The sequence below is a fragment of the Oncorhynchus mykiss genome, chromosome 17, assembly GCF_057628025.1.
Source record: "Oncorhynchus mykiss isolate SJ-2025 chromosome 17, ASM5762802v1, whole genome shotgun sequence".
Classification (NCBI taxonomy): Eukaryota; Metazoa; Chordata; class Actinopteri; order Salmoniformes; family Salmonidae; genus Oncorhynchus; species Oncorhynchus mykiss.
In genome coordinates this window covers 65,423,567-65,436,075 of record NC_143038.1, presented here as the reverse complement: position 1 = coordinate 65,436,075, position 12,509 = coordinate 65,423,567, and the positions used below count along the sequence as shown (strand labels likewise).

At 41.0% G+C, this 12,509-nt stretch overlaps 1 protein-coding gene across 1 annotated transcript in view; it reads left to right on the top strand.

The window, feature by feature from the left end:
* Window positions 1-221: 221 nt before the first annotated feature.
* Window positions 222-12,509, top strand: part of ngfb (nerve growth factor b (beta polypeptide)) — a 34,926-nt gene continuing 22,638 nt past the window's right edge. The window contains exon 1 of the mRNA XM_036950752.2: window positions 222-674. The gene's annotated coding sequence lies outside the window, so the exon portion shown is untranslated. The remainder of the gene's footprint in view (window positions 675-12,509) is intronic.

The following is a 12,509-nucleotide window of genomic DNA, read 5'->3' as shown; positions in this document are numbered from 1 at the left end:
TAGGACCTGCAGCATTCTCCCCAGCTGAAAGGAGCTCCAGGCACTAGGACCTGTAGTATTCTCCCCAGCTGAAAGGAGCTCCAGGCACTAGGACCTGTAGCATTCTCCCCAGCTGAAAGGAGCTCCAGGCACTAGGACCTGTAGCATTCTGCCCAGCTGAAAGGAGCTCCAGGCACTAGGACCTGTAGCATTCTACCCAGCTGAAAGGAGCTCCAGGCACTAGGACCTGTGCATTCTCCCCAGCTGAAAGGAGCTCTAGGCACTAGGACCTGTAGCATTCTCCCCAGCTGAAAGGAGCTCTAGGCACTAGGACCTGTAGCATTCTCCCCAGCTGAAAGGAACTCTAGGCACTAGGACCTGTAGCATTCTCCCCAGCTGAACGGAGCTCTAAGCACTAGGACCTGTAGCATTCACCCCAGCTGAAAGGAGCTCCAGGCACTAGGACCTGTAGCATTCTGCCCAGCTGAAAGGAGCTCTAGGCACTAGGACTCCACTGACTTTTCAGAACAATCGATTTTCAAACAAGTGCAAGAGCCTGAGTGGATTGTCTTCCCTCAATGAGAAGGAGACCTGACTTATGAAGACAAACCTGTGGAATAACTCACACACTGGAATATAGCTTAGTACTGGTTGCGACATCCATTTGTGAAGAGGGGAGAGGAGCCGTTGCAGAGGTAGGAGACTTTACACTCTTAAGTTCACCCACTCTGCTGTTGTTTTGTGAAGCCACATTGGGAAACATACTTACTCATCCCTTGTGTCAAAAGAAAGGGTAGGAAATGATATGACTAAGCTTTATATACTGTATAGAAAAACAACATTGCTGAACAGAAGAGTATACTGTTGAACTCTTTAAAATATTGATATAGTTATTGGTATTAGTCAAATACCTTCTTCGCCAACTGTGTACTAAAGGCTCTAAATTCATTCCATATCAATTTATGACATTTATTATGGTACTTGCGTGGAAGCTTTAACATTCCATCTCAGTGGTCTGGTCTCTCTGAAGTGACTGGTTGAGGATACCATTAAAAAAATGTTATGTTTAAATACATGTTTTCCACCTAGCCACTTCGGCATTTCAATCCCAAACTGGCTTTGACCAGGGTGCCTGGTTGAGGGCTCAGTAGACAGGAGGTAGAGATGGAAGCCCATGGTTGAATGGGCAGCTTCCATCTGATCTGTTTCCTCAGGGAGAGTATTAGCTCATAGCCTAGCCTCAGGTTACCTCTCTCTCTCTCTCTCCTTCTCTCTCTCTCTCCTTCTCTCTCTCTCTCTCTCCTTCTCTCTCTCTCTCTCTCCACACAAAATTCCATAATAACAAATGTTTTCACATTTACATATAACACAATTTTAAAAACCATCTTATTTATGTAAGTATACAGACCCTTTACTATGAGACGTGAAATAGAGCTCAGGTGCATCCTGTTTCCATTGATCATCCTTGAGATGTTTCTACAACTTGGAGTCCACCTGTTATAAATTCAATTGATTGGACATGATTTGGAAAGGCACACATCTGCCTCTAAGGTCCCACAGTTGACAGTAAATGTCAGAGCAAAAAAACAAGCCATGAGGTTGAAGGAATTGTCAGTGGAGGAAACCTGGCACCATCCTTATGGTGAAGCATGGTGGTGGCAGCATCATGCTGTGGGGATGTTTTTCAGCGGCAGGGACTGGGAGACTAGTCAGGATCGAGGGAAAGATTAACGGAGCAAAGTACAGAGAGATCCTTGATGAAACCTGCTCCATAGCGCTCAGGATCTGCAAAGAAGAATGGGAGAAACTCCCCAAATACAGGTGTGCCAAGGTTGTAGCATCAAACCCAAGAAGACTCAAGGCAGTAATCGCTGACAAGTACTGAGTAAAGAAAGAGTACTTGTGTAAATGTGATAATTCCCCCAAAAATATTGTATACATTTGCAAAAATGCTTTGTCATTATGGGGTATTGTGTGTTGATTGATGAGGGGAAAAAATGTAATCCAAGGCTGTAACACAACAAAATGTGGAAAAAGTCAAAGGGTCTGAATACTTTCCGAATGCACTGTATATACACACACAATAGTTGAGTAACCGCTCTAACAATGCAAATACATGTCCTCAAAGATTGAAGGCAAGCGGGAGGAGAAATCAGGTGTGACCATTTAATGAGAGGGCAGTTAAGTGAACAATCTAAGTTGGCATCTGTTGCCCTGGAGACAGCTCTGCAGAATGGTCACTAGCTGGCACAGCCGCAAAGTCATAAAATCTGATTTAAACCTAACCTTAACCATGCTGCTAACCATCATGCCTAACCCTAACCACGCTGCTGTCATGACGTTGGCCTCTTTGGGTATGGCAAGCCCATCCCCCTCTCCCTGCCTCCCCCTTTCCTCCTTCAACTAGGTTGCTGTGGTCAGAGAGATGTCGTAAATTCCTGAGAATCTCCTCATGGACACACAGTATAGAGAGAGTAGTTTTTCATGGAGAACAAAGGAATTCCTTCCACCTCACAGAACTTGAGGTACGAACAAATTTCATGTTCCGGAGAAAGTATAAAAGATCGGTGAATAATCCAGCTACGAACTGGTCCGTTTGTCACAACTTGGGGAAGCTCATGGGAGACGGTGCGGCCACATTACCATAACGCTGTTTATATAATAGCCTCAGATATGAGGTTTACATCTAATTGTTGTATAAGATGAATGAGTGAGTATGATACTGTTTGTATAATTGTGTAATATGACTTTGGACTGTTTAATGAAGAAAAATACAATTCCCTTTTGATTTGCACTAAATCAGAGGGTCGCCCCTGAGCCCAGTTAGGGTCAGGCCTCCTGGAACAGCCCCTTTTCTGCCATTCCGAATAAAACCCAACTTTGAGAAATTATCAGCAGACCGAGCTTACCTCAATTACGAGATGGCTAAAGGTTGCAGACCATGTTTTTCTCCATTAGGAGGACAAAGGTTGTAGACCATTGCTGAATCTTTTAACCATACCACGTGGTTAAACTCGATACCGACAGAATAAGAACAAGTCTTTGATATTAATTACTAGTCTGCAGCTAGGAATTCGGTATCATTGAACGCGAAGAACGACAACCGCCGAAACATCCATTCTATAACGAATGTCACTGAACAATCCCCTCTAACCACAACCTAGAGAGAGAGGGAGAGAGACGGACAATTCTACAAAATAAATGAACTTTTCACCAGCGATTAAGACGGCACACTGAGCGTAAATATATATAATGATTGCAATTGTTCCCGAATGAGTGAGCGTTCATGTGCAAAGGATTAGCATTTCAATTGTTATCATTATCACTCTGTAGTGACTTCTTAGTAGACCCCCACTCCCCCTTTTGTCTAACAAGCCGCCATGCCGGTTTAGCCCACTAGGGCACATTCTCCTATCATTTCATGTAACCACATTTACCTTGTTTGTTTGTTTATGCATTTCTGTGAATTACTTAGTTAGTAATAAATAAATGATTTAAGACAATTGATGTATGGATGACTCATAGTGAAGACTGGGTTCGTGCAGTTTGGAATGAGACCAACGTGAGGTAAAGTAAATAATTAATTAATTCTAAGACTAATTGATCAGATAAAATATCGGAAAAGTTATTTTAGGAAATTATAAACTTTGTAATCTGAATATTTTTCCTTGGTGCCCCGACTTCCTAGTAATTACGGTTACTTGATTAATCAGTCTAATCGCGTAATACTTAATTACAGAGAATCTTTGATAAAAAGTATTCAGTTAATGATAGTAAAGACACGACACTGCTAACCCTAATGCCTAACCTTAATTTAAGAGCAAAAATTACATTTTTGTTTCCATAATTTTTACGATATAGCCAATTTTGACTTTGCAGCTGGCCCATCTAGCAGAAACCGCTCAGTTCTGCCTCCATGACAATAAATATCAACCTGCTTGAACAACAGTCACAACTCCGATATTAAGTTTAAAAAATAAATAAAAAATTGCCGAAATGCCACGTGCATCCACATACAATCGCATTCATAACAACCTAACCATTACGAAACTTGTATTTGATCAAATAAGCCTCACGTAGCAAATTAGAAATTACATTTTTTGACTCTCATTGACCTCCATAGTCTTATTTTGGTGGACAGATTTTGGGCGGAGTAAGCACTCTTGCTTTGCCTCTTCCTCTCCGGATACACTGAGGTATGTCCCCAAGGCCCATGTTCGCTCCCCTTCAAAGAGCTGTCAAGTTAGTTGTCTATGAGTGAGAGGGAGCTAAACTACAAATGGAATTTACCCTTCGCTAAGCCCCACCCCAGAATTTTGGCCAACCAATCGCAGCACTCCGATGGATAGCAACTATTGTCGAGTCCGAGACCTCAGACAAGGTCATGTTTCAGAGTTTCTATCCAAAAATAAATTGTTCAAATAGCAAAATAATTTAACATAACACCAGGGGTGAAACATGAAATACTGAACAGCCGCCAACCTGTTTCCTGTTTCCTGATAAAATATACACTTATGACTGCCTGATAAAACAAAAGTGGTTATTAGCTTTGACTGCATGACAGTGCATTCAGAGCCATCCAGTGGATAGCCACACTGCATACTTAATTAGAACAGGTTCCCACAATTCAATTGTAATGACAGTTTACCACAACATACCTCAGTCTCTTGACTAGCAAGACGCAGCCTGTGTTTAATTTCATTGTGAATTAAAAACACAGTTTGAGATAAATGTGAGGGGCATTCTCCTGTGTTTTGAAAGGGGAATTGTGCTTCCTTATTGGTGAAGACTGTGATGCTGCAGGAAGCAAGAGAGCAGCTGCACTAAAATGTTCATCTCCACAGTACTCAAACTTCCTGGGAAACACTTGGGGCTTTGGCTAATGGCTTTAGGATACCAAGCAGTATAAATGTTTTGCTAATGATTTTGACCTCTTTCCACCTGGTGTTTACTGCATTCCAAATAAACAGAGATACATTTCTGGATATTTGTTATGGGTGGGCCTTAACTATGCAGCAGGCAACACACTTCATTTTACCAGAGCTAGAAGAACTGTGTGCAGTGCATCACACCAGACATGCTTTACTTCAAATAATACTCATCATCATCTCTGCTAACACAGAACTTGTGCTAATAATGGAAAAATACTCCCTAAAAGTCCGCTCTTGGGGTCTGCATAAATCGTACTCCCAAATCTGACCTGCACAAACAAGTTCTTATGTGGCTTAAGCACAACCGTTTTCCAGACCAACTGCCATTCATCCACTCCTTTCTGAGTCTCTGATCCTGAGATATTGTGTGTGGTTTGTTCTTAGAGAAGGTGTTTTACAGTGCTTAACTCCACCTGACATGTCTCTCAGAGTTGGCAGTTTGAAGGGATGAAAACAGGTCCCTAGGGAAAGATAATCCTTCCCTGCCTGCTGGAGGGGTTTCATGGTTCAGACCAAAGCCCCCGGGCTTTTCTCTGGTTGATCCCCAGGATTACTAGTAGAAGAACAGACAGGAGAGTGCACAGGGGAGACGTATGTGGCCTTAGAGCAGCCCAACAAAAATGAAATTCGCATTCCTGGGACTGAGCATTGATTTTTTCTAACCAATAATAAATATAAATTAACGACTGGATTTATGACATCCTAATGGTTTCCTTGAGTTGTAACTCTTTTAAGGAAACACCTTAACCTAATGCATACAAACAGGTACAGTGGTGTCTAAATGCTCTGTGATCCTTATTCCTAGAAAGCACAATGGAACCAGGAAGTAAAAATCCTAGAAAGCACAATGGGACCAGGAAGTGAAAATCCTAGAAAACACAATGTGTTATAGTGAAAACTGTATTATGTTATATTATACCTGTAAAATTCTTCTCACAATATTTACATCCAGGTACATATCTGCGATGAGGTGACGTGTGTTCTATTTCAGTTTGGTGATATTGTGCGTCTATCCTGTTATGATTCGCCTGAGATGTATTTGGAGATGTTATCTACAAATTGAAACATAAGCAATTTATTTTGCTGAAGATGGCCTTAATGCTAGCCTGACATCTTTACTCCTCTTCTGTCATTCCTTATCTGGTATGCAGAGCTAAAGAGCTACACATCGACACAGAGCTACATATCTATACAGAGCTACATATCTACACAGCACTACACATCTATACAGAGCTATGCATCTATACATGGCAACATATTTATACAGAGCTACACAGAGCTGCATTTCTACACAGAGCTACATATCTATACATCGATACAGAGCTACATATCTATACAGAGTAACATATTTATACAGAGCTACACATCTATACAGAGCTACACATCTATACAGAGTAACATATTTATACAGAGCTACACATCTATACAGAGCTACACATCTTTTCCAAGCTACACAGAGCTAAAGTGGGGCAAAAAAGTATTTAGTCAGCCACCAATTGTGCAAGTTCTCCCACTTAAAAAGATGAGAGGCCTGTAATTTTCATCATAGGTACACTTCAACTATGACAGACAAAATTAGAAAAAGAAATCCAGAAAATCACATTGTAGGATTTTTTATGAATTTATTTGCAAATTATGGTGGAAAATAAGTATTTGGTCAATAAGAAAAATTTACCTCAATACTTTGTTATATACCCTTTGTTGGCAATGACGGAGGTCAAACGTTTTCTGTAAGTCACAAGGTTTTCACACACTGTTGCTGGTATTTTGGCCCATTCCTCCATGCAGATCTCCTCTAGAGCAGTGATGTTTTGGGGATGTTGCTGGGCAACACGGACTTTCAACTCCCTCCAAAGATTTTCTATGGGGTTGAGATCTGGAGACTGGCTAGGCCACTCCAGGACCTTGAAATGCTTCTTACGAAGCCACTCCTTCGTTACCCAGGCGGTGTGTTTGGGATCATTGTCATACTGAAAGACCCAGCCACATTTCATCTTCAATGCCCTTGCTGATGGAAGGAGGTTTTCACTCAAAATCTCACGATACATGGCCCCATTCATTCTTTCCTTTACACGGATCAGTCGTCCTGGTCCCTTTGCAGAAAAACAGCCCCAAAGCATGATGTTTCCACCCCCATGCTTCACAGTAGGTATGGTGTTCTTTGGATGCAACTCAGCATTCTTTGTCCTCCAAACACGACGAGTTGAGTTTTAACCAAAAAGTTATATTTTGGTTTCATCTGACCATATGACATTCTCCCAATCTTCTTCTGGATCATCCAAATGCTCTCTAGCAAACTTCAGACGGGCCTGGACATGTACTGGCTTAAGCAGGAGGATACGTCTGGCACTGCAGGATTTGAGTCCCTGGGGCCGTAGTGTGTTACTGATGGTAGGCTTTGTTACTTTGGTCCCAGCTCTCTGCAGGTCATTCACTAGGTCCCCCCGTGTGGTTCTGGGATTTTTGCTCACCGTTCTTGTGATCATTTTGACTCCACAGGGTGAGATCTTGCGTGGAGCCCCAGATCGAGGGAGATTATCAGTGGTCTTGTATGTCTTCCATTTCCTAATAATTGCTTCCACAGTTGATTTCTTCAAACCAAGCTGCTTACCTATTGCAGATTCAGTCTTCCCAGCCTGGTGCAGGTCTACAATTTTGTTTCTGGTGTCCTTTGACAGCTCTTTGGTCTTGGCCATAGTGGAGTTTGGAGTGTGACTGTTTGTTGTGGACAGGTGTCTTTTATACTGATAACAAGTTCAAACAGGTGCCATTAATACAGGTAACGAGTGGAGGACAGAGGAGCCTCTTAAAGAAGAAGTTACAAGTCTGTGAGAGCCAGAAATCTTGCTTGTTTGTAGGTGACCAAATACTTATTTTCATTAAAGATCCTACATTGTGATTTTCTGGATTTTTTTCTCTAATTTTGTCTGTCATAGTTGAAGTGTACCTATGATGAAAATTACAGGCATCTCTCATTTTTTTAAGTGGGAGAACTTGCACAATTGGTGGCTGACTAAATCATTTTTTGCAAATGTGTCCTTCTGCCCCTGAACAGGCAGTTAACCACTGTTCCTAGGCCATCATTGAAAATAAGAATTTGTTCTTAAACTGACTTGCCTAGTCAGTTTAAAATAAAAAAAAATACAAAATTGTTCAGGGGCAGAAAGACAAATTTTCACCTTGTCAGCTCAGGGGATCCAATCATGTGTTCTCAATTTACAGTTAACTAGTCCAACGCAGTCTCCACAAGGAGACTGCCTGTTACGCAAATGCAGTAAGCATTAAGTAAGTAAGTAAGTTGCTAGCTAGCATTAAACTTATCTTATAAAAAACAATCAATCATAATCACTCGTTAACTACACATGGTTGATGATATTACTAGATATTATCTAGCATGTCCTGTGTTGCATAAGTATCTGACTGTGGTAGGCAAAAGCAGGCGCGTAAACATGAATTCAAACAGCACTTTCGTGCGTTTTGCCAGCAGCTCTTCCTTGTGTGTCAAGCATTGCGCTGTTTATGACTTCAAACCTATCAACTCCCGAGATGAGGCTGGTGTGACCGAAGTGAAATGTCTGGCTTGTTAGCGCGCGCTAATAGCGTTTCAAACTTCACTCGCTCAGAACCTTGGGGTGGTTGTTTCCCTTGCTCTGCGTGGATAACGCTGCTTCGATGTGGTGGCTGTTGTCATTGTGTTGCTGGTTCAAGCCCAGGGAGGAGCGAGGAGAGGGACGGAAGCTATACTGTTACGCTGGCAATACTAAAGTGCCTATAAGAACATCCAATAGTCAAAGGTTAATGAAATACAAATGGTATAGAGGGAAATAGTCCTATAGTAACTACAACCTAAAACTTCTTATCTGGGAATATTGAAGACTCATGTTAAAAGGAACCACGAGCTTTCATATGTTCTCATGTTCTGAGCAAGGAACTGAAACGTTAGCTTTCTTACATAGCACATATTGCACTTGTACGTTCTCCTCCGACACTTTGTTTTTGCATTATTTAAACCAAATTGAACATGTTTCATTATCTACTTGAGGATAACTTTATTTTATTGATGTATTATATTAAGTTAAAATAAGTGTTAATTCAGTATTGTTGTAATTGTCATTATTGCACATTTATTTATTTTAATTTGGCCGATTAATCGGTATCGGCTTTTTTGGTCCTCCAATTATCAGTATCGGTATCGGCGTTGAAAAATCATAATCGGTTGACCTCTAATCTATAAAGAGCTACACATCTATACAGAGCTACACATCTAGACAGAGCTACACATCTATACATATCTATGGTCCAGGGAGGGTCAAAAGTGAATATAAGATCGTATTTATATAGCAAATTCACTCCTTATGGAGAGGTGATTCAATTGGATGTTTAATAACACCCGTAGAATAGTTCACAGATGGCAAATGTCACATTTGTTTAACTTTAGTTTAGGTTGAATTGAAGTCATTGCTGCCGAACAAGAATGAACTGATTAAACCATATTATGAAAAACACATTTAATTTCACCCCTCAAAGACCACCTTCAAATAAAAATATCTAATACACTGGAATGCCTGGCCACACTAAAGCCTACTTTACACAGATCTTCTAGCAGAGTAAATCACTGGGATAACTTGTGTTATGACCCTGTATAGAGCCACTACGTGCAGTTATAGAAGCACCAACATTTGTAATTATGGAAATAAAAAAGAGAAAGACAGTCTAAGTCAAGAACAAGACAGGAAAGAGGTTTGTAGCAGGACCCAATATGTGTTGCATTTGGGTTGATGAGAGCCATAAACACATACTGTCTGTATTAGTTTGCTTTCACATATTATGTGCCAGAGCAGTTTAGCCCATTCCAACTTAACAGATAGTTCAAACAAGGCAGGATACCCTAGAAATAACCTGTTAGTTCACAAAAAAATAATAATATGTTTTTCAGACATTTTCATACCTCAAAAGTCAAGCCATGTCCTGCTTACTGCTATAGGCCTCAATCCCACATGAATAGGTAAGATAGATCTACAAATGAATATACTTAGACATAAATGGATATAGTCATACATATACAGGTAACAACCAAAATAAAGGAAACACGAGTAAATGAGCGATACAAGGTATATCGAAAGCAGGTACTTCCACACAGGTGTGGTTACCGAGTTAAGTAATTAACACCATCATGCTTAGCGTCATGTATAAAAATGCCCACTGGCCAGTTATTTTGGCTACCACGTCTAGAAGTAGAGATCTCAGTGACTTTGAAAGAGGGGTCTCAAATGAGCATAACACGGAACCCAAACCGGCTGCTATTTAGCTAGCTTGCTGTTGCTAGCTAATTTGTCCTGGGATATAAACATTGAGTTGTTATTTTACCTGAAATGCACAAGGACCTCTACTCTGACCATTAATCCACACATAAAACGGCCAACCGAATCGTTTCTAGTCATCTCTCCTCCTTCCAGGCTTTTTCATTTTTGAACTTATATGGTGATCGCATCTAAACTTATTCATTGTATTAACACGACAACCGGCAACAAAGTTCGTCTTTCAATCACCCACATGGGTATAACCAATGAGGAGATGACTTTCAGCGCGATCTGCGTCAGAAATAGGAACGACTTCTATTTTAGTCCTTGGCGTCGCAGACGCTCGTTGGCGCGCGAGCAGTGTGGGTGCAATACTTGAATAACACGCGACATGTCCGGTCTGGTCAGCATGTAAGGGGTTTAAAGGGTGTGTGTATGTGTGCCTCAGTCATCAGATCTCAATCCAATTGAACACTTATGGGAGATTCTGGAGCTGCGCCTGAGACAGCGTTTTCCACCACTGTCAACGAAACCAAAAAATTATGGAATTTATCGCATCCATCCAATATAGTTCCAGACAATTGTAGAATCTATGCCAAGGCGCATTGAAGCTGTTTTGGTGACTCGTGGTGGCACAACGCCCTATTAAAATACATTTTATGTTGGGTTTTCCTTTATTTTGGCAGTTACCAATAGGTCTACTGTGCAATTTGTGTAGACCACATTTTTGAAATCCTCATGGAAGAAATAACATTGGATTGTAACAGTACAATAACATTGGACAAGTTAATAGGCAAAATGGAGGTCAGCCAGGGGATAAACACAGTCCAACTTTCCACTTCAAATGGAAGTGGACAGATGATATAACTCATTGGATAATATCACTCTAAATGGTTATGCCCCTTGAGGTAGTGCAGAGTGATTTGAGGCTTAGACTATGTACCTAACCTCTACACTCTCTCCTGGACTGGCTATGACCTGTAAAATTGAAAATCTAGTGTTTTTATAGGCGATAAGACACACTTGATGGAATAGCTCATTTAATAACGATCAACAAATGGTAGATGGGAAAGCAATGATTTGTTGAACTCCCACTGCTGCACATGAATTCAAAGCTGATTATACCACAATTACATGGTTCTCTACTTACACTCTAAATGTATATTTAATGTCTCAGGTAGTCAGTATTTTGTTGCTCTGTCCCAAGGCAAACATTTCTTATGACAAATTTGTGCATTTTTGGTTGAACGTGTCAAGATTATTGTCCGTGTCCAAATACCCGTGGGTCTTAAGTAGTAGGACGTTTGAGTATGCAAAAATAGAGTGATTTATTGTATGTGCAATTTCATAATATTACGAATTTGCTGCATGCTAATGAGGAAGAGCATAGTCTTTTCAGGTCCGTGTATGTTTGTCAACTGATAATCAGATAAGGGGAAGCGCCCTGCCAAATGAATGAATGAATGGCAGGAACAAGGCAATGGCACATGAGATCATGCATTCTCAGTATCAGTGAGCCTGGTATGTTATGTGTGGCTTAGTCCATACATTTTTACTAAACAGTACGTTCTATATAGTATGCAGTACAATTAGTACACAGTATTCAGTTTTAGTAAGTAGTAGGCAAGACAGATTTCTGACACGGCCAATATCATGGCAGTTGGAGGGGAAGAAGTTTCTTATAGTCTGTTAGCAGCTTTTCCCATACTTGTCAGACTCATGGATACGCTTTACATTTTAGTAAAAACAGCAACTGCAGGTAACACTTTTACGTGGAACCATGAGCCCAGGCTTGAGAACAAGAGCATCAGTGCATGTAAAATAGCACACACCAGTCCAAATGTTTTACATCACAAGCTTTACGTTTATTTTACTTGCAGAGGGGCAATCATCTCTGATGTTCCGCACAACTAGATTTATGTATGCCATCTAAACGTCGGATCTAATTTCAATATTTAGAGGAACCGCAGACAGTTGTATACAGTGGGACATAATGTAAATCTGAACATCTGCTCAGATGATCTGAAAGAAACAACAGGGCCTGGATTGCTCGGTCCATTGCACCTCACTAAAGTGATCTTTTCCCGAGAACCGGAAACATGTGAAGGCCACTTGGAGGCAGCTTGTAGGTACTGTAGCCACTCACGACTTACCTTTAAACTAGAGCAATACCTTTGAACACATTCTGCAACTCTGGGAGCGAGAGGGAGACCATAACAAACAATGCTTTCCTCCCGACACGGCTCGCAGTCATAAAGCAACATGCAATCTGGGACAGACTCTTTGAAGCCGCCGACTG